This window comes from Crocuta crocuta, unplaced genomic scaffold (assembly GCF_008692635.1).
Source record: "Crocuta crocuta isolate KB4526 unplaced genomic scaffold, BGI_CrCroc_1.0 scaffold147, whole genome shotgun sequence".
Taxonomy (NCBI): Eukaryota; Metazoa; Chordata; class Mammalia; order Carnivora; family Hyaenidae; genus Crocuta; species Crocuta crocuta.
In genome coordinates, this window is record NW_027532594.1 from 1,226,965 (window position 1) to 1,250,636 (window position 23,672).

General features: G+C 42.5%; 1 pseudogene; it reads left to right on the forward strand.

The window, feature by feature from the left end:
• The first annotated feature begins 17,793 nt into the window (after positions 1-17,793).
• LOC144244670 (piezo-type mechanosensitive ion channel component 1-like) lies at positions 17,794-21,364 on the forward strand (annotated as a pseudogene).
• The last annotated feature ends 2,308 nt before the right edge of the window (positions 21,365-23,672 follow it).

The window sequence follows — 23,672 nt, forward strand, 5'->3', positions numbered from 1 at the left end:
GGTAGAACATATATTCTAAGGACAAGGGAGGGGGTGATAAGCCTCCAATTGCCCAGGTCCAGCTCGCAGATCAACTGGTGGTCATGTCCTCATCTCCTCCAACAACAACCTCTTTAAAGAGAAATTTGGGAACATCTACCAAAATGTAAATATACAAAAGTTTTTAAAGTGTATTTATTTATTTATTTTGAGAGGAAGAGTGAGTGGTGGAGGGGCAGAGAGAGAGGGAGAGAGAGAAAATCCAAAGCAGGCTCTACACTTTCAATGCAGCATCCAATGCAGGGCTTGAACTCACAAAATATGAGATCATGACCTAAGCCGAAACCAAGAGTCTGACACTTAACCAACTGGGCCACCCAGGTGCCCCTAAATGTACAAATTTTTGACACATAAATTCTACTTATATAAGAATTAAATATCTATGAAAAGTTTATATATCTTCTAACCCTACTATATCCTGTAAAAATACTCTCACATATATACAAACATGTAAAAGGGACTTAAATGTAACTTTTTTATTTTTAGTAATAGAAAACAATCAGATAAAAACCAAACACCCTTCACTGAGGAATGGTTAAATAAGTGACTGAACACACACATTCTGCAGTCGATGATGGTGGAGAACTAGCTCCAAGTGATATACTATATGAAACGAATCAAGGCGCAGAACAGAACATACGGTATGCTACCATCTGTGAGTGTTTTAAGCGATATATGTATACAGTTACATCTGCACATTGTAGGGTCAAGGATAGATGAAGAATTTTGATCATGTTCATAAATTATGTATTCAAAAAATTACAGAAAAAAATGTTCAAGCAAGGCCTGGGGTAATTTTCTGTGATTTACTGCTGCCAGCACCACTGAGACTTGTTCATGTAGATAAGGAAAAACTAAATGTATATAATCTTTCACTGTTCACCAACCACTGAATTCAGCAAAGTCTGGAACTCAACAGGAAATACATGATGCAGTGCAAATACACAGTAAGTACAGAAGCTGAAAGATCTGGGTTCAGTTTTCAGCTCCACGTCGTCAAAGCTGTGTAATCTAGAAAAAGGTACTTACATTTCAAACCTTGGTTTTCTCAGCTATCAGTAGGAACAAATCTATAGAGGTTTCCTGTGAGGTTCCAACTGGGTAATGATAAAACTGAAGATGCCATGTAAGCTTAATGTGACACAAACATGCCAGTTAATCTCTAATTCATATCTAAGAATTTAGTGTCATATAAACTGAAAGTAACATAAACAAGCTCATTAATAGGTAATTGATTTTTAAGAATTAAGAAATTCAGTGGCCATAGAAGTAGAAGACCACAATATGGAACATTTTAATGAAGGTCACATGATAATGAGGATTAAATTTAAAAACCCTCAGCTGCATCAGGCAAAGATGATGTTCAATGTGCCCAAGTAGAGAGCACCATCACACATATGTCCAAGGAGTGGTGTGTGTGTGTGTGTGGTGTGTGTGTGTTATGTTTGGGGAAACACAGTATTTTTACCTTTCAGCTTGAACCACAGTCAAGATGTCTGTCTTTCCCTTCAAGGAATCTCATGAATTCAATGCTCCCCTCTGCTCTGACAGATGCTGAACACAAAGCAACACAACAAGAAGGCAGCTGGCTACAGAGCACAGAGCTCAATGAAAGGCAGAAAATTATGACAAGCCATTTCCAGGTGCACCAGAAGCATTTGGTCAAGTATATGTGAAAGTAAAATTTCCATACAATTGTTAAAAACATGTAATTTAAGGGGCACGTGGGAGGCTCAGTCAGTTGAGTGGCAACTTCGGCTCAGGTCATGATCTCACTGCTTGTGAGTTCAGGCACCGCGTTGGGCTCTGTGCTGATAGCTCAGAGCCTGGAGCCTGCTTCAGGTTCTGTGTCTCCCTCTCTCTCTCTGCTCCTCTCCTACTCGTTCTCTCTCTCTCTCTCTCTCCCTCTCCCTCTATTTTCCTCAAAAATAAACCTTAAAAAACATGTAATTTAAAATCTAAATTTGACTAACCTCAAATGAAAACTGAAAAAAATCCTGCAAATATTACTAAGGACCCTAATATAAGGAAAGAATAATACACATGAAATAAGAATGAACAGAAGGACCAGCAGAGAACATAAAAGTCAAAAAAAAAAAAAAAAAAAAANAAAAAAAAAAAGAGGTATCAGACAAATCTAGATATCAGGATTTTAATGCATACCTGCAAATTCTTTGGCACTTCTATCATCAGAAGTTATGTTTCTCAGTTCTCTGCCATTGAATCTGGGTTGGCCTTAGTGACCAGTACACCAATAGTATATGGGTGAAGGTGACTTTCCTAGTCATGGGACCTATGAAGTCATAAAGGGCCTTGTGTTCAGAAGGGCTCCTTACTGCAATCCTGAGATTCTTAGCAATAAAGGAATCACACTTTCATTTGCACTAGCCCCCTCTCCCCCCAATTATGTAGTGACTCCTGCTTCTGAGCCTGGGTCACAAAAGGCTATGTAGTTTGTACTTGGTTCTCTGGGACACTTATGCTAAAACCTTAAGCCACCACGTGAGCACTCTAAATAAGCGTGAGGCCACCATGCTGTGAGGAAACTAAACTATCCTACCCAAGGAGACCACAAGTGCTGAGTCTACATGAAGAAAGAGGTCCCCAGCCAGCACCCAGTTGCCCTAGGTCCCTGATCTAGAAAGCACAAGACTGTACACACACGAAACTCAGAGCCAGAACTGCCCAGTTGAGCCCCCCAAATTCCCAATCAGAAACTGGCAAACATAATATAGTAGCTGTCAGTGTTCTATGACTTTAAATTTTAGGCTGATTTTTTTTTCTTTTTTTTTACAAAACAACAGTTAACCGGAGCACTAGAATATGCCACACTAGATTTTATTCCTTAAACCATATGTTCTTAAATCTTTTTTATGACTAAAGGAGAAAAGAGCAGGTAAGAAAGAAAAGAGACACTTTCTTTAGCTCCTTCTCTAACCATAGCCATTAAACAAGGAAGGGAGACAGTTTTGGAGAGCAACTAGGCTTGGAACCCAAGAAACAATGTACATCCAGACCAATCAGGGCCTGGAGTGGAGCCTCATCCTGGAGCCCGGTGAGCCAGGGGTGCATCAACTCCAAGAGCCTTAATTGAATGAGATAAAAAGAGTGAAAAGAGACCATATCTTATTAACCTAAGTAATCTGCATTCGCTTTGTGTGTCTCCTGGGATCGACCCTCACACCGCTGAGTCCTTCTGAAACTCCAACCTCTGATGTGGTTGGCAGGACTAAGGGATAATGGCAACCATTCATCAAGAACTCATCGTGAGCCAGACTCTCCACCTACACTAGCTCTCATTCCACAAACAACACCATGGAGAGGGTTTTATTGTCCCCATTCTAGAAGTTAGAGAAGGAAGGTTAAAGTAATGAAGTAACTTTATAAAGCTGATGTCTACTGAGTGCTGATTTCATGCAGGCTCTGCTGTGTGTTCTATATAGGCATTATCCCACCGAATGCTCCGAGATGCTCCCTCAAGTAGGGAATAACATTATCCTTGTTTTACAACAGATGATACATATTTCAGAGGTTAGATAACTTGCCCAGAATCAGAGTGGCCTTGAGAAACCAAGGTTTCACTCATTTGCAATCCTGCTCAGACCCTCTCTTCTACGGCAACTCTAAAGGCCAGGCTTTGCCCACAGCATACTTTGTTGCCTCTTTGTAAAGCTCCCTCTTTAGAAGAGGGAAGGAGAAGCGATGAACCATGAGAATCTACTCCCAAAACCAAAAGTACACTGTACACATTGTATGTTAGCCAATTTGACAATAAATTATTTTTATTTATATATTTTTATTTATATATTTATTTTGTACATATTTATATAAATATACAATACATATATTTTTTTAATTGGAAGGGGGAAGGAGAGACAGTGCCCCTAACATCAAGCCTATGATCTTTGTAGGGGGAAAGGGGACATCTCCCTCAACTCTCTGGCCATGTTATAAGAGTATTGAAATGCATGAATTTTACAGGTAGGGAGATGCATAAGACATATCTTATAACACAAAACTTCACTGAGTTCATTTTGTACCCCACAAGGGCTCCTGTCAATGGGATGTGCCATTCAGTTTAACAATAGCAAATAGTATAGTCTAAGATCTGGCAGTGGCCTGGGGAAAGCTCTCTGGAAACATGGGAGCTCAACTTGCCTCTACTTGCCTGAAATGCTGTGTGGTTCCACTTCTCTATGACAAGACAGCTGTACTATCCTGGTTGGGCCCTATCACCATTATGTAAGTGATGTGAAGCAAAAAGGAAATCTAAGCTTTTTCTGTCTTTTTGGCTTATATTCACAGGTTTTTTATAACCTTCAGAGCCAATTTTGTTGGCAGTTCCTAAGGTTAGCAACATCATCCACATCAAACACCTCTTTTCTATCTCGTAGATGAGATCTTACACCATCTATTCCCAATCATTGCCTCTTGCTTATTGTGTAAATTGCATTTATCACTCTAAAAGGACTTGAGACATCGTGACTGTTTTCTTCTATGCGGAGCTTGAAATGCATCAATTTCAGCTGCTACCTATATGTTTATTATCTGTCACTTCTAGTTTACTTAGAAGTTGCCTCTATAGAACCTAACATTCTAAAACTAGTTCACAAAAGAAAGAGAATCAACAGCCATATTTCGTCCACATGTTGACACTTGCCACCCATCCTCCCAGTTCTACTCAACATGTTTCCACTGGAAAGACCCCTGGCATCAGAGGCCTCTCCCTGCTTCAATGGCCATCAGAAAAGCCTTCTACATGCCTCCAATTGCTAGAAGAGAATAAAGCTGTCAAGTTCAGATCACAAATTCAAATCTGTGACCAAATTCAGAAATTCCTGGTACTGCTTGTCACCATGATGAAAATATGTTACACAGCAAAGCCATGTGAAACTCGCTTTCCAGGACCCCCCTAAAGTCATGAATATCCTTATCCCACTTAGGTCCTCAGAGAAGTAAAAGAAGGTCAAGAGAAGGAAGGGTAGGCTTTGAAGCCAGATGGATGTGGTGTTGGAAAAGTCATTTACCTTCTTTTGAGGGGTGGTTTTTCTTCTCTGTAAACGGTAATAATGGATCATTTGCAAGGTTCTATAAAAATTAGAAATAATATCTGAATAAACTTCTTTTCATGCTTAACAGATAGAAGGTCCTCAGTAAACAGTAGCTATTATTGCTATGAAAAGACACTAGTATAATAGCTTTCTTTAAATGTTAGTTTTCTTTTTAACAAAGTCACACAGGCATGTATTTTAAGTGATCAAATAGGGCTATCAATCTTGTTATAAAAATGCTATTCCTTATATTATACCTGCTTTCTATTTGAAATTCAATAACAAACAGTTTTCTAAATTGGTTGGATCCATTTACACTCCCACGTGTCCATAGGCTCTTTGATTCTGGGAACTCCTGTCCTTCAATACTGAGATATTTTAGGGGTGCCTGGGTGGCTTAGTCGGTTAAGCGTCCGACTTTCGCTTAGGTCATGATCTCGCGGTTCGTGGGTTTGAGCCCCGCGTCGGGCTCTGTGTTGACTGCCAGCTCAGAGCCTGGAGCCTATTTCAGAGTCTGTATCTCCCTCTCTCTCTGATCCTCCCCTGCTCACACTGTCTCTCTCTATCTCTCCTAGAAATAAATAAAAATATTAAAAAAAAAATACTGAGATATTTTGAAAATTATTTTTGGGCACCTGGATGGCTCAGTTGGTTGAGCATCCAACTTTGGCTCAGGTCATGATCCCACAGCTTGTGGGTTTGAGCCCTGCTGTGTGCTGACAGTTAAGAGCCTGGAGCCAGATTCAGATTATGTGTCTCCTTCTGCCCCTCTCCCACTCATTCATATTCTCTCTTTCTCTCTCTCTCTCTCAAACATTTTTAAAAAATGAAATAATATTAATAATTTCCCTTGGTCATATTTTCCTCTTCCTATTGCTCTCCTAGTGCCTATTGCCTCNCGAGCCCTGCTGTGTGCTGACAGTTAAGAGCCTGGAGCCAGCTTCAGATTATGTGTCTCCTTCTGTCCCTCTCCCACTCATTCATATTCTCTCTCTCTTTCTCTCTCTCTCTCTCTCAAAATAAACATTTTTGAAAAATGAAATAATATTAATAATTTCCCTTGGTCATATTTTCCTCTTCCTATTGCTCTCCTAGTGCCTATTGCCTCCAAGATTCTTTCTCAGGTTGTTTCTGTCTCTGTCAGCTTTACTGGCACTTTCCTAAGAGGTTTGAAGATGCCTGGTTGTCTGCCTCTAAAAGTATCGCACCAACAAGTTTATTAAAGCTCTGGGTACATGGGTGAGGCTTGGCAACTTTGTTCTGTCTAGCCATCTGCCTAGGTGTTTCACTGGCAAACACTCAATGTCAGGAGATAAAGGTCTTTCTCTTCGGCTGGTAAGATTTTTCACATAAGACTCTTCCAGTCTCCTATATATAGGAGAAGTCTGACTCCATATTCTGGGAACGAGTAGGAGAAGGAGTGGACAGGGAATGGATCAGTATGTGAGCATTCACTTAATCTCCCTGTTTTTAGTACAGTCCTGCATAAATAAACCTAGTTTCCTGCCAGGTTAGGTGAGAGGCAGTCATTTGGTTGTGCAAAGTGGGAAAGAAGGTCTTAAGATCTGTTTCTATGTTAATTTGGAAGATAGTTTATTTCTTCCAAAAACAGTTGAAAAGAGTTTATTTCTTCCAAAAACAGTTGAAAAGAAGGTAGCTGCTCCTGGTTGAGTGGACTTTGCTCCATGAGAAGGGGAAAAAAAAAAGTCCAAATATGTTCTATCTGTTGCTCTACTTTCTTCTAGGTGGTCCTTTTCACCTGGTCCAAGTTAACTCAACACATGATATCTATATTCCAGCTCACAGGAAGGGAGGAGAAAGGAATTGAATGGAAATTAACTTCTTTTCCAAAAGCCTGACTCATCACATCCTATTAGGTAGAATTTATTCATGTAGCTGTCTCTCCCCACAAGAAAGATTGGGAAATGTCATTGCTAGCTGGGTTGTACATGCTTAGCTAAAACTTGGTGATGAGGGGGTTCCAAAAGGTAGAAAGGAAGACTGGATTTGGGGACAGGAGCTTTCTCAGCTGTAGCTTCTCAAGCAGATTTTCAATCATCCTTCTGTTCTTAGCCCTACGTCTACTTCCACTTCTAGAAGAACCTGTGATGCTAATTCAGGAGAGTTCTTGGGGTTTTGTAGTGTTAATAAGATTGCTTTTTTAACTTTTCCAACTGTGGGTCAGGGTTCAGAATTCTCAAATCTGCTTTACCACTTGCAGATGATCCACCTTTTCTCTAGTTTTCCAAATTTCATGGCTGTTGTCTTCTTCTGATCTCCTTTTTCTTGAAGATGTATTCCTTGTTAAAAATAATATCTTACTCTTATTTTAGTGGGACTGGGGAGGGAGTGGTGGTTAAATATGTGTGTTCCATCTGCCTATTTTAAACAATTATGATTTTACCAATACTGATTTTTATCAGTATTAAAGGTGATAGACATCTACTTTAGATCCTTTCACTGGTTGTCTTTCATTTACTCATTTATTCATTCCAGAAGTACCTATTAAATGTCTGTTAGATGACAGTCATTGTGATAAACACTGGAGAGACAGTGGCTTTTACCAACTTCATAGCCCAAAGAAATAAATAGACAATAAATATTTTTTAAGAGGTAAACATGCAATAAAAACTTAAGAAGCATGCATTAAATAAAACAGTACACTGGGATAGAAAAATAAAGAGGTAAGAGGAGGCCTCGTTGATGTGGTAACACTTGAGGTGAGATTGAAAAAGACCTAGAAGCCACCAAAGCAAAGCACATGTGCTAAACGTGTTTTGTTTCAGAAATTAAAAATATGCTACTATGATCTTGTGGCTTCCTACTTTTCCAAGTTCCTACTTTCTGACTGCTAAATAGTACCACAAAGTTTTTTTCTGTTTTACCTTCTCAATTTATAGTTGGTGGTGGTATAATGACATTACCCTCTGACTCAAAAGACAGGAGTTTTAATTTCAGTTCTGCCATTTTCCAGCTGTGTGACTCAGTCAAGAGTCATAGAATTTAATGTCCTCAGTTAAAAAGTGAAAAATTATAAAAGCCTTATTGCGAGAGTCAAAAAAGATGATTCATGTGGAAATGCCTGGCAGAGAGCAGGTACTCAGAAATTGTTGAAACTAAATCTGAATATTGAACACATTCTCAGGTACATTAACTTGGATTCCCCCATGAACTGGCAAAAGACCCACAAATTAGTTTTCTATTCAAATAATGAGAAAAAGAAGAAAATCTGTGAATGTTACGAACAAGTATTTTAGGGTAATGAAATCAGAATGAATGGGTCAGATCCTTGGCTTTCCCTGCTTAGAACTACATCTGATGGTGATATGCAGGAGCATATTATGTAAGGCAGTAGCTATGCCCCCCTGACATCTGTTTCAAGGGCAGGGATGTAACTTGCCTCAACATCCTACCATCCCATAACCTATTACAGAAATACAGTTAATGGACTTATCTAATGTGCTCTGAGTAACTCTCTTTTTGCAGCATGTATAAACTTTTGCAAAGTGTAAGCTCCATAAGTTTGAATGTGAAGTACTACAGTTTATTTTTCTAAAACTTAATGTCCTGAATACTGTGTAATGCCCCTAGTGGTATTATTTAGACTTAATTCGAGAAACCTTGATCATTCACTTCCTAGACATACAGTACTGTGTTAATGTGCTGAAAGGTGTACAAGGATGAACTTAATATTTATAGTCTAAAATTACAGACAATTCCAAAGTCCTTTTTCAGTGATTCAGAGGGCACTTTATAATCTTACAACATTCCAGAGTAATCACTGTGAATATCAGTTACTATTTTATATGATCATGCTTGTACGTAAAGGCTGAATAAGGTCTGTAAGATCCAAATAGTAGCAAAAGAGTGAGTTCTCTTCTTCCTGCTCCCACAGAGAGCACTCAGTTCAATGTGGAACTTAGCAGCTTGGTATTGCAGTAATCCAAACAAATGCTGAGAGAACTGCCCTCCAGATTCTGAAGTACCCAGGGGCCACGCCTGTCCATTTTTGCATTCTAGTATTTAAAATCAGGTGTGGCATACAGTGTACACTTAAAAAATGTGGAGGGTTGAACAGATAGATGAATGTCTAGGGCTTTCTTTTTCTATTTATTGCCCTAGAAAACACAGAGTGGTAAACACTGATATTAAAGACACTCCACCATCATATTGAAACTTAGCATTAGCATTGCACACAGTGATGCTACCATTTCCACAGCAGCATGTATGAGTGTGAATAAAGGGTTAATATCAGGCCTGGCTGAGGCAGGCCTGCCTGAGAATGACCTCCTGTCTCCCATGGCCTTGTTTCCTTGGCAACAGTAGAGTTAAGATAAATGGGGACCAGTTGTCTCTCCCTCCGTATTGTGTGAAACAAAAACCTGGGCTGAGGGATCTGTGAGCTTGCATGCAGACCTCAAGCTTGATGAAAACCATATACAAGACTGGTGGGGGAAGTGGCCTCTTTGTGACAAGGTGACCCTACGCACCCTGACTCTCACACCTTGGACCTGTGTGAGTGAAGGGGCAAACAAAAAGCTGCTACTAAGGTAGCTGCTAGGCCTCCCCAGGAGCTGATGACACTATCTTCTTGCTGGTTTCTGGCTGTGTTTCCTTCCAGGAAGTTCAGTAAGAGTTGTATTGATTAAAGCCTGTCTGTGTCTCCTGAGTCTGATTTGCCAACTCAGATTCATAATGGCAACTGAGCTGTCACAGTCAGTAATCTTCACACCTGGGCTCTCCTCCTCCCAGATGTCACTTTTAGCACAGAGAAGGGGGAGTTAAAAAAGAAAAACAAAAGAGAAGAAAAATCTCCAATACTATGTTCCCCAAGATGGAAAATAAAATGCTCGCAAATACTTGGGGATGCCATGTACCCCAGGCAAAACCCAGACCGGCTCCCAAGAGGTCAGCACACTTGATGGTCACGTCCCAGCAAATAAGAACGAAGGGGATTAAAATTAATCCAAGTGCCAATGTCTGGTGTAGGCACTGCACAATTTAAACTGCATTACCAAAGAAAGGCCATTTGGGAAAGGAAGTGCAAAAGAGAAAAAGCAGGATAAGGGTAATTTGATGACTAGGCAAAGGTCAAAGGGGCATATTCGAGAAGGTCCCTCTGGATCTGTGAAACAAGAGGGGATAAAAGCACATGCATGTTCACTGAAATTAAAAACCCTTTTAGGTTGTCTTCTCCGCTAAATTCTTAGGATTTGAATGATTTTAAATTCCTGAAAGCAACTCCTTCCCCTTTGAGTGAATGTTTAGCCACTTTAATGTGCTTTACCTGGGAGTTTGGTACATGCCTTCAAGCTAGGGAAAGAGTTTTAAGAGGATCTAATTCTCCCTTCAGGCATTTTTTTTTTTCAAGTACCTAACAGAGTCCACAAGCCAATGAAGTCTAAAGAGGCCACGTAAGTGACATCAGAAAAAGTACCACCAAAGGACTTGGTTCAGAGTGCTTAGAACTCATGACCATCTTTACTATCGTTGATTCATTATTATTCATTTTTTTAATGTATTGAGAGCCCACCATGAGCAAATCAAATTGGCCCTAAGTTTCTTTTACTTCATTTATTCCATGTGTCTAGTTCCAAAGAGAAATATGCTATAGGTCATTACTCTGTGTATATTTAAAAACATCTAAACATATAGTGGATCAATCCTAAGAAATATTGATAGTTTTAGTTATGTCAATATATATTAACGAAGATTTCTTCAAAATGATACACCTCCCTCCAATAAAATCCTATATGCAATATATTTAAAGTAGCTTAATCATACTAATATTATTTTAAGTAAAACTGCTTATATTCCTATAGCCCTTCATATGTCAAATACCTTGCATAAATCATCTCATTTTTATTCTGAATAACCCTGAGAGGTAGCAAGGCAGATATTATTACTATTCAGCTGTCCTAGAAACAGAAAGTAGTTTAAAAATACCCATAAGAAAACATAAAGTTGTTAAATGACCTTAAACTATAACCCAGATAGTCTGATTTCTAGCAAAATCCTTTTTCTGTTATACTTAATAAAAACACAAGTTTTTTTCAGTTCTCTTCTACAAAATTTCAAAGTTAAAAAAGACAAAGTTGTTAACTATTCCATTTCCTCAGAAATAAGGTAACTAAGTAATTTCTAGGGGATTATTTAAAAATTCAAGCTTTTGAGAAACACAGAGCCATTTTTGTCATGCTACTGGGTAAGGAATTCATTCTATTTCTTTTTTATCTCCCAGGAGGGGTTTATTAGACAAATACCAAGTTTAAAAATCCATACAGCTCAACCGCAAGTTCAAAAAGTTTAATTCCAGCAATATGAATACTTTAATTTCCTGGGAATAAAATTTTTTCTAAAAATCAAGATTTAGACCCACTTCCTCTAGTATGCATTCTAACAGTTTACCAAGCTCCGTGTTTTGTTTCAGGACAGATCTAGTGGGCATTGTAACCCTTTGAGGTAATCTTCAGATGTGCTTTAAATTCTTCTGGAAGATTCACACTTTCATAGTTGGGCGGAAAAATTAATAACTTCTGTAAAGGATAGGAAAAAAGTATTTATAATGGGACTTAGGGGCAGGAGCTTTGCAATTAAAAATGCCATTTAAACATTTTACTTAAATCCAACCAAACTGGAGTGTCAGCGCAATTCTATTCGTTAATTTTGACATGATTTACTGAGTAAAATCCCCTTAAGTCAGAAGCTGACCTCCACAGCATTCAAACTTCCTGTGGGATCAAAAGAAATAATAAGAAACATGTTACTACTGTAAAATAAGCAAGTCTGGTGTTGTGCCTTAGGTTTGTTCCTATGTTGTCAAATAGACAAGCATGCAGCAAATACTCAGCAATAACAAAATAAATGTCCAGAGACCTTTTTCCAACCAACAAGCCGACAACTCAGCAACTTCAAACAGATTTTTTTTTCTTTCAGAGCCAATTCACTTGCAGTGTAGGCTGATAAAGCAGTATTAATCTCCTGCTTTAAATCAAGTTTCTGTCACTGGGCTCCATTAATCTCCCCCCTGTTATCAAGTGTCTCCATGGCAGGAAATTATATTTCTAAATTGAATTTTGTTCTGTTTCGATGTAGTAAGAAATATTTTCCAGACTACTAATAGGATGCATAAAGATTGTGACTCTGACAATACCGTTAGATAAATAAAAGCTATAAATTAAACCCACCTTCATTCACTAGCAAGAATAGCAAAATAGAAAGCATTGATTACCTGGAAAGAGTAATCAAATAAAAGATTTTAAATGAAAAGTGAGGTAGCAGATGGTTAACTTTTTAATTTACCTTTTTATAGCAATTGCCCATAAAGGTAAAAAGAAAAAAAAAATCAATCCAATGAGTCTCCTGGTGCTAATAAAACACATATTGATTCTTAGTGCATATGCTTACTCTATAAGATGCTCAAACCTGGTTCTACCACCAGTAATAGAAGTAGATACTGTTTATGAGCACTTCAGTGGAGACAAATTTACAGTTAAGAAATGTCTCTGAGCTAGATTTATTATTAAAGAACAAAACCTTATAACCACAAGCAACAAAGAGATTTCATTTTATGGTTAGAGATCCACTCATGGGGGCCAAGACAATTCAGTCAAATGGCAGTTCAGTCCCTGGAAGAGGCCTTCAAAATTACAGTCTCCCTTTTTGTCAGTGAATAATAGTGATTTTAAGAAGGTTTAGGGGTTTTTTTTTTTCCATTGATATAAATGTCCTTGTACTGCCTCCCTTAATACAGGCCTAGTTTCTCTTTAACAGTAGCAATTTGGAAAAAATCTCTTCAACTCATTATTGAAAACATGGTCCCAAGGTGGTCCATTAAAACTTCCCATACTTAAAGAAACATTGTATGAAAGAACCTTTTCATTGCACATCAGTGTAAGGAGCTTATAGAACACGTAATTAATGTTACCTATACCAAGATGTTTGAAGGGTAAGTAGGATCTGACAAATGTACAAAGGAATGTGGGGAAAGTTTTCCTGATAGAAGAGAGATAAATGGATACCAGCACCTCTTTTCCACTCTAATCTACAGATCTTAACCTGAATAGACAAAACAGATGGATCAAATCACTATACCCTCTTTAACTTCACATTCAGAATACTGTACTTCAAACAAAATTACTATAGTGACTTAAACAGCTGTTACAAACACTATTTTCACCAATTTAAGTACTTTAAGGTCCCATTAAATATATAAACCTTATTTATAATGAATAAGGGAATAATAACAATATGAAGTCACAGAACTTAAAGTTTACAAAAGTAAAACTGAGAATCTGGGGGCGCCTGAGTGGCCCAGTCAGTTGAGCATCCGACTTCAGCTCAGGTCATGATCTCACAGTTCGTGGGTTCGAGCCCCGTGTCGGGGTCTGTGCTGACTGCCAGCTCAGAGCCTGAAGCCTGTTTCAGATTCTGTATCTCCCTCTCTCTCTCTCTGACCCTCCCCGCTCACGCTGTCTCTCTCTCTCTCTCTCTCAGAAATAAAAACATTAAAAATTTTTTTAAAAACTGAGAATCTGATGAAAATTATAAAGAATACCTTCAAAATAATAAATCAATATTAATCAAAACTAGAAAGCAAACTAAAACAGAATAAATTACTTTCAGAAGAAGAAATGCAACATGTTCTTTTCAAAAATAAAAGCAGGTAGTAAAAAGAGAAGTCAGCGTTTGAAAAACATACATCCTCCTCCTTTACCCTCTGAGCAGATCTTGCCTACATGTGTGAAAAAGAAAACGACAGCATCACAAACTACAGGTCAGAAGTCACATTCCTTGAGTAACCAAGCAGTAATGAATGGTATGTGTGGAAAACGCTGAAGCTTATTTGTTATTATTGTTATTAACAACATAATTTTGGCTCAAGTGTAGACTATAACATGCTCCTGGGAGGAATGGCAGCAAAAGAGAATGACAACCATTATTTTTCTATATGCTGCAATTTGACAACGTATTTTGCATAAAGCACACCACCAGATGTCTAGCCTCTGGACTCGCTTTTTATTAGAAAGCCCATCTCATCAAGTGTGATGTACATTTCAAGCATTTATACCATGCTCTGTTTAATGCCAAAAGATTTGGTGGGATTCCACATGGAATTAACTTGTGATGCCGAAAGCCAATTCAGGACAGTCTCAATTTCAGGCTAAGTCCATCTGCCAAAATGTTGCTTCACATATGAAATGCACTTCCTTGTCACTAATTTTAGGAAGTGTCTTTTAATTACCTACCAATATATAAAACATAGAGTTCAACTGCTATTCATTAAGGAGAAAAATCCATATTGCCTAAACAAAGCACAAAACAGAAGCCACAAACAAGGATATAAAAGCATTTCAGTTCTGCAGTAGAGAAATTTCCTATGTTGCATGTATTAGTTTTCTAGCATCACACAATCTCCCATGCTGAATATTCAAGAATTTCATTTTCACCATTAAATGGTCCCATTTTAAAAGGATCACCTTGCTTGACAAAACATATTTAGACACCCAGTTGTGTGATTCAAAGGCTTCTAGTTATAAATGTTTACAGGTAGAAAAGAGAAGTGTTAGAAATCCACTTCACCTTGCCTTTTCCTGAGATTTGAAAAAGACTGATTGGGGCACCTGTGTGGCTTAGTCAGTCAAGTAGCCAACTCCAGATTTCAGCTCAGATCATGATCTCACAGTTCACGGGATCGAGCCCGCATCAGGCTCTTTGCTGACAGCACGGAGCCTGCTTGGGATTCTCTCTCTCTCTCTCTCTCTCTCTGCCCCTCCCCTGCTCTCACTCTCTCTCTCTTGCAAAATAAATAAATAAACTTAAAAAAAAAAAAAAGACTGATCAACTACACACCAGAACATCAGGATATAGCCAGAGGCTTCATTCTTCAGCTGTGAGACAGTTTTCTCAGGAAGGAAATCTTAAGTAAGAATGGTATCAGGAAACTAAAGACTATGCCAGTCATCTGCAAAGAGCTCAAAATACTTCAGAGAACGAATATTCAACCACGTTCTTTTTTTGTAACAGAGATATCAAATCCCAAGATCAGCCAAGGAAAAAAAATCACAAGGAATATTCTATCTCTATCAACAAAGGAAAAAAAAAAAAGAAAAAGAAAAAAGTCACCCATTCTCCATTTTTTAAATTGTGAGTATTTTTAGTCACTTCCAAGTATAACATTTAAATACACTGAGAGCTGGATTCTCCATAGTTTATTTCCCACACCATTCTCCTTGAATGTCACATTGCCCAGAAAGCTTCCTTAAGAGAGCCTTACTTCCAGAAGATATTAATCCCTAAAACTTGGGCTGAACAACAGAACAGAAGCTTGATTTTAAAGCATTTGTCAAGTTCTAGCTGAATAGAAGGGACAACTCTCAGGGCTAACATAAAGTGTCATTAAAGATCCAAATTCATAAATAACTGATTAATCAAGTGTGAAAGCTTAAGAAGGGAAGAAAGTTCACTGGCATGGCTTCTTAACACCTAACTAGTTCCAAATAGCCAATATTTATATTAAAAGGCTAAAGCTAAAACCTTTTTCCCATCTGTATCAGTCTTCAGATCTATCAAATCTACACTATCCTAGAATTCCTCCAACTAAATTCTTCAGCAACACTTATCTCAACAATTCACAACAGGAGGGATATAGCAGGATACAAAGAAACTAAAAGAGTAGGGCCTCTCACCCTCACAGAGTTTTAAATTCACTATTGCCACTTTAAAATTTGGATATTTTCTATAAACATGCAGATTAATGGCTTTTTCTTTAATTATAGGATCCCAGCATCACTAGGCCCTTACTGCAGTTTGGCAATAATCGGTTGGCAATGAGTGGCTACTGCTTAATCCATGGGTCAGATAATCTCCAAAATCCTTTCAGGAACAAAATTCTGAGTGCCTAAATAAGACTACTTAGTTTATTGTTAAATTTTTCACTCAAGGAGCATTAACGAGGTGCCTAGGTATCTCAGTTGGTTAAGTGTTCAGCTCTTAAGATTCTCTCTCTCTCTCTCTCTGCTCCTTTCCCATGCTCTCCCTCTCTCCCCACCCTCCCCTAAAATAATTTAAAAATGTTAATAGCATTAACAAAATAGAATTCATAAGTGTGAAGCTCAGAACACTTCTCTGATGTGAAAGTAAATTTCAGAATTATGATTCTTAAAAATGACAGGGAGGTTCCTCTTGTACTAAAGCAGAACTGCCTTAACATGGCAACAACACATTATCAGTAAGGTAAAACTAACCTATCCCCTGATTGTCTAATCCCAACTCTCCTTCCCTATTAGTGAATGAATAATCCAATGCTTGGTGAATTCTGCTTCACAATGATACGAAGAGGCAACATCAAAGGATCACAAAGCAACATTGTTAAGAACACTTGGCCACCACAAGCCAGTTATCCTTGTGATAACTCTTCTGACACCTCCTCCTTAAAACCCAAAATATCAGAAGGATCATGAGGACCTGTTTTCACAATGTGTATTCACACTGAAAATCAAGATCAAGGGAGCGTTTGTCCTTCTGCTCCATGGGAGCTCACCTTCCTGAGCTCATCTTAGGACGCCTGCATTACAGTTTAACAGGTGTAACACCTGAGGCCTGTTCAGCAGCCTGCCAGCCCCCACTGCCAATGTGCTTGCTGAACAAGATTTGAGAAGCTTGGCCCACTCAGAGTACTCAATCATGTTGAATAAGACTAAGGCATCATCTTCATCCAGACCCCCGACCTTGAACTGCAGCCTCCTGAAGACCTCTTCTAGGGCCTCAGATGTCTTGTAGTCGAGGTAATGAATCTCACTCTTGAAGCTCTGCATATACCACCCTGGACCACAGAAAGGAAGCTCCAGGGACGAGGAAGAAAGACAGGTAGAGCTGACCAAGGTGGATTGTGGCCCAGGGCTAGGCCAGGGCTGCCGCTGCCATGAAAGAGGAGGCTGCCCAGCACATGATGCTCACAGGATCTGACACAGAGATTGACAACTACATAAGGTACAGCCTCACTGGCCACAGCCCCATCCAGCAGCCATGATCGTATGGAGCAAGCATCACCTACCACAGCCGGCTGGCCTTCATGCCTTTGTGCTGCTGCTCTGGGCTTGCCTCATCTGGACCATGTGCAGCTGCCACCAGCTGGCCATGCTCTGATCACCTTCCATCCTGCTCTACAGGCTGGCACTATGTGGCCTGCACTACATGTGGGCCATGCAGCAGTGCCCCGAGCTCCCCAACACCCTGGTCCTCTCAGCCTGGCCATTTGGGGCTAGAGAACACCTGCTACCTCTGTCTAAACCTTGGTGCCATCGTGCTGTACATTCCTGCCTTCTGGCTCCTGCTACACCCTGTCAAAAAGAAGCTGCTAGGGGCACCAGGGTCACTCAGTTGTTTAAGCATCTGATTTTGGCTCAGGTCATGATCTTGTAGGTCATGAGTTTGAGCCCCGCATCATGCTCTGTGCTGTCAGTGTGGAGCTTGATTCGGATCCTCTGTTTCCCTCCCTCTCTGCCCTGCTCATGCTCTATCTCTCTCAAAAATAAATAAACATCTTAAAAAGAAGACGAAGATGAAGAAGGAGAAGAAGAAGAAGAAGAAGAAGAAGAAGAGGAGGAGGAGGAAGAAGAAGAGGGAAAGAAGGGAGGAAGGGGGAGGAGGAGGAAGAGAAAAAGGAAAAGAAGCTGCTGAAGGTGAAGGCCCCTCTGCACTAATGGGGATCACCATGGCAGATGCAGAGTTCATGCAGATGCTGTTTCAGAGTCTGCGGGAGCCAGTCACAGGTGTCTGTGCCAAGTACTGGATCTACATGTCTGTCTGATGGCAGCTCATTGTGGTTGGCTTTGTCGGCTGCCTCATCGTCTACAAGATGGTCTATGTGTCCCTCTTCTTGCTCTGCCTTACCCTCTTCCACATCTACTATATATAGCTTGTAGCAGGAGCTGCTCAAAGTGTTCTGGTGGCTGGGCAGAGCCCACACCATGATGGTGCTCATCACTGTCTACACTGTCCAGCTGTACAACTTCACCATATACTGGCACAACCTGACGGGCAATAAGCAGTTTGGGGACCTGAGCCCGGAACAGCTCAGCACATCCAAGCTCTTCTCTAGCACCTTCATCCCTGGAATTTTCCTGCTCCCCTTCATCCTGCATAGTACTATTTCCACCAGCCCTGAATGTAGCTCATTAGTCGGAGGCATGTCCTCTGACCTGGCACCACCTCCTATGCTGGATTCACAGGCAGGGGTAGTAAGTGGCACCCCACTGGAACAGCAGCAGCAGGGGAAAGAGTAGGTCTCCACGGACAAAGGGCTGAGCACAGCTGGCTCCCACCAAGCCACACAAGTCCCAGAAGCGACAGCCAACAGTGGGGCCAGGTGGACAAAGAGCTGTTGGACTTGACCACTGGCTTCCGGGGTGTCCTCACCAACATGCAGGTGTTCTTGTGCTACCTGCTAAAGCTGCATATCTTCAAGCTGGTAGTCTTGTACACTGTCTGGATGGCCCCAAAGGAAGTGTTAGTGCTGGTTGTGCTATGGGCCTTCACCCTGCCTTACCCCCACTTCTGGCCCATGGCTTCCCGCCAGTCTAGTCTGGATCTGCATCATTGTCATATGCAAGACTGTCTATAGAGATCGTCAGTCCCACGAGTGCTCCAGAAACTGTACTGAGCCCTTCCTCAATAACACCAACTTGCAGAGGAAAGAAAAAAAAATCAGTTTTTGCTGTACCAGAGGCCCATTAACCCTGCTAACTTGTTTGGGAGTGTGGAAGGGCTTTCCAAACCTGGGCTACATCCAGAACCACCTACTGACTCTGCTGCTGCTGCATCTGAGGCCACCACGTACCAATGCCAGGCACATCACCATCCACAACACCTGCTGGCCCCTGCTGTCTACAAATGATATCACTCTCCAGTGGCTAAGCCAGGACTTGCTCAGCTGTATCAAGTTCTTCTACAAACTTGGGCTGGGCATCTTCCTGATGACTGTGAACATGTATTGGCAGTGCAGGAACTTCATGGTCATCCAGTATGGCCATCCTCACCCACCAGCACTCTGGGTCTCTGGCCCAAGTACTGTCTCTTCCTGGTACTCTTACTGCTGTACCAATACCTGCTTTACCTGGGCATTCTCCCCTTCCTGTTCATAAACTACCTGTGGCACTAGGGCCAGGCCATACTTGTGAACTCCACACACAAGTGGAGTACCTGCCCAATTTATTCAGGGCCCACAACTCTACCAAGCTCATAAATGACTTCCTCCTGCAGCTCTGCGCCTCCCAGCAGTGGCAGGTGTTTTCCACCAGGCACGCTGAGGGGTGGTCAGCATCAACAGTGACCACCAGGAGCCTGGGGGACCAGGGGGGAGGGGCGCGGAGCCCAACCCATGCCCAACTTCATTCCCTGCAGGTCCTACCTCAACATGCTGAAGGTGGCCATCTTCTCATTCCTCTTCTGGTTGGTCTTAGTCAAGAGGGCCGCCCACATCAGCATCTTCAAGCGACGCTGCATACTAGCGTGCTGATACTGCTGCTCTTCAGCACCAAGCTGCAAGAGGCCACGCATGCCTGCCTCCTGCCACGGGACTGCCACATGCTCTACAAAGTCTCCATCATCATCTCCAAGAACATGCTCTTGTTCCTGTCCTGTGCGTTTGTGGAGTAAATGCAAAGCGACTTCTGCTGGGTCACCCAGCCTCGTGTGCCCAGTCAAAAGTTATTCTGACTCTAAGGAGAGGCTGGGCAGGACCCAGGACTGCCTGCTGCCTGTGGAGGAGGCTGGGTCCTCTGCGACTGCCTCTGCTACCTGTTGTATCTTCCTTAGTCACTACTTGCTGCATAACGAGAACAAGGTCCAGGCCCCCCGCCCTGCACGCATCCAGGAGTTTCTCCGTCTACCATGCTGCCAAACTCAAAAACATCCACCTGTGACACAAACCAGAAAAGTCCCTGGCGCAACTGTGCCAAGCAGGAGAAGCCAGGCAGGACCCAGCGTCCCGAACCCACGAGCCAGGGCCCGGCAGTCCCAAGAGGCTCTCCCCACCGCAGTAACGGTGGAGGTGGCTGTCGTCGAACCACCCATGCCCATCCACTTCCGCCCGGGACTACTTTCCGTCCGAGTCCGACAGTGAGGGGGGCAAGGAGGCCCAGTCGAGGACTCCAGGCCTGGGGCACAGATCGCCTTCCAGATGACACAGCAGGGACAGGTGACGACGTCCTGGCGGTGCTGAGGCAGCAGTGGCAGGGGCCGGCAGGACATCTGCATCCGGGGAAGGCTTGCGCCCAGAGGCGGAGCCCGCAGAAGGCCTGGCGCAGCCACGTGACCCAGCGAGAGCCTAGCGCCGAGCACGCTGCGGTTCCTGGGTAAGGGGGCCGGGAGCCTGAGCTGGTGCACGGGATGATGCCCTGGCCGCCCAGCTAAGTGCGGCCACACAGCGCCGTGAGCGACGTGCTGCGCGCAGGGTGCCAACTCCGCTCGCAGGGCTTCTTCGGGGCAGACACACCAGCGCCTGCAGGGCCAGCTGTAGGAGAGCAGAGCCCAGGCCACGCCGTCAGGCCCCTCGGACGCCCGGGCTGCACCAAGCACAGCGTCAGGTGAGCCGCTCAGCAGCAGCAGCAGCAGTAGCAGCGAGGAGGAGGTGGTCCCAAGCTGGTGGCTCTCCCTGTGTGACCGTGGAGCTTCCGGCCCACACCGGCAGCCGTAGGCGCATGGCTACTAAGCCTCTCCTCGCCAGGCACCTATGCATCCCGGAGCTGGAGAAGGCTCAGCGGCTCGCGGTGAGGCAGGGCCAGGCCCTGAGGCTGCTGAAGGCCACTTACCAATGCATGTCGCCCACCTGGAACTGCTCTGCTACGTCTTCACCGTCCTCAGCCACATGGTCACCGCCTCGGCCACCTTCCCGGCACCGCCCATGTTCATCTTCCTGTGGGCCATGTTGTCCATCCAGCGGCCCAGCAGGCGCTTCTGGATGAAGGCCGTTGTCTTAAGTGTCACCAAAAACCTGTTCCAGTTTGGCTTCTTCCCCTGGGACAGCCGCACGGTGATGCGGCACTATGAGAACAAGCCCTGCTTCACTCCATGCATCCTGGGCCTGAAGAAGACTGACAGCTACATTACCTATGATCGGGTGCGGCTCCTGGCCCTCTCCCTCCACCTTTCCAGCTATTGTGCTTTGGTCTGTGGGACCACAGGGAGGACCTGCTTGCAAGTACGACAGGAGCAGTGGGAAGAAGGAGGATGAGGAGAAACCAGCACATCCAGGCAGACTGAGGAGGGCATAGGGCCCCACAAGGAGCCAGAGGTGGCCAGGGCCCCCACAGAGGAAGACATCCAGGCTGAAGCAAGTGACTGGCCTAGGGACAAGTTCCCGTTCCCGGTGAAGCTCAAGCCCCCAACACAAAGTTCTTTACCTGGCATTTTAGGAGGGAGAGCTCAACACCCAGAAGACTGGTAAGAGCAGGGGGCGAGGCTGCTTAGGAGAGAGAAGAGGTGGAGTTGCTCCCAGGAGAGAGTGAGGGCAGCTGGGCTCCATCTATAGGGTTTTTGTCTGTCCCTGGCCCAGAGCTATTGCTAACTCAGAGCATATATCAGCAACAGGTGGCGGCTGGCGGGGAAGTCTGGCAGCTTGATGACCCCACCACTCAAGGAGGCCAGTAACTCCTGAGCCCACACTCTCCCTCCAACCCTGGAGGCACATGTCATGGTAGTCACCCTCCTCTTTGGCCTACAGCTACTTCACAGGGTTGGCTTCAGGCCTGCTAGGTGCACGGATATAATTGCAGAAGAGGTTGGGGATGACCTGTCCCAGGTACCCTCCAGCAAGCTGGCAGGCTGTCATTGCACAGTGCTGTTCCACAGTGTACTTCTTATTGGTGTACTCCGTGGTACTGCATTTGGCCAGGTCCCTCTGGAAGTTCCAGGCTGTCTCTTCTCTGGGTGAGTAAAAGCATTGTTCCATCCAGTGTTTAGCTATGTTCTGTTTTCCTTCGTGACTCTGATACCAAGATTCAGTGGGCAAAAGTGTTTGGACTCTATACCAGTTGGCTGTCACTGTAATGATCTTTTCTATCTTCCATGTAGTTGGAGCCCTCTCCTGGCATTGATTACTGGTACACAGTGTTTTGCTGGACAGACTGCTAGTGGATACCTGGGTTTCTTTGGGGTGATAAAAATTGTCTAAGCTTAAATCATGATGGCTGCATAACTCCAATAGATGTATTAATAGATGACATGGCAACAGTACTCTTTGTGGACAAAAGTTCATTACAAATTAACTAAAATTAAAACTGTATAACCAATGCTTTCTGTAGCCTGGGTCCATGTAAGGATGATACTCTCAGGGGACTTAAATTCATGAGAGAAGCCCATAAAGCCAGGCTTCTCATGTCCTCCACTTTAAACATCCCAGTCAGCCTCCATATTCAAAGATACCAAGAAACCTAAACATACAAGCAAGCTGTGATGCAAGGGATGGTGTATAGGAACATTTCCTCTAACACTAGTTTCAATACTCTATTTGCTGACCCACCAGACATATGTTGGATGTCATCTCAGCCTGTGTTCTGTCTACAACTCATGCAGGCTGGGAATGCAATGCCAGTCATTAAGCATTAATTTCACTAAAAGCAGGTATCCCAATTATTTTTTAAAAGATAGTTTAAGTTTTAGCATACTGCTACTTCAGCCCACTTGATAATATTGTTTCTTCTATTAAATTCCTAGGTCTGTTCAGAAAAGGGAAAGGGGGAGATCCCTATACCCCAAATATTTTCCATTGTTCGGCCCAGAAGATGGATCATTTTTACTCTAAATCTAATGGTAGTGAATGTTGTATGAAGGTGGACCAGAGTGGTACCTCAAACATTGTTACTGATTTAGCAGTACCTTGGGCACAAGTAAAGTTGCTACTAAAACCCCTCACATATGCCTGGGGTCATTTCTGTTTGGCATTTATGCTCCCTCACATTATTACAAAACTGTACCCCAGAGAATTGCTAACTCAGTTTTCTCTTTACATCACTACATTCTATGTGTTTTTCACATCAAGGTGTTTCTATCTACTGGACAGAGTTAGAGTTCAGCTTCTTCTAGCCAAAGTGTTTAAATTTGACTAGACACCAGCAATTGCTTTTTAATCTAAGCAAACTGATCTGTCAAAGGCAATCAACTCAGGGAAGTTATTCCAGGAGGATCCTAATAATCCTGATGAATCACACTGCCCTATGTGAAACTCAGCCGCTGAACTCTTGACATAGTGTCACAAGCACTTAGGGGAATTAGTACATACAGCTGAACCCTGTGTCCACACACAAACTCTAGCCTCTCGTGCATAAGCTAATAATCACTGCATTTGGTCTGGGGAGGAGTACACTGCTGTGTGTGGTGATGTCTGTTCATCTTTAATGATGTTATGTCACCTAGACTTCGTGTTACATCATGTTCACAAGCGTTTATCAACAGGGTGCTCCATTCCTCTAGATGTAAATAAAGGTTTGTCATGGTTATTATTTTTTTTAATCACTTCTTATCTTTTAAACAAGGGTTCCTAACTTCTTAATGCTCATACCAATCCAGGGTTTTACAGTTCCC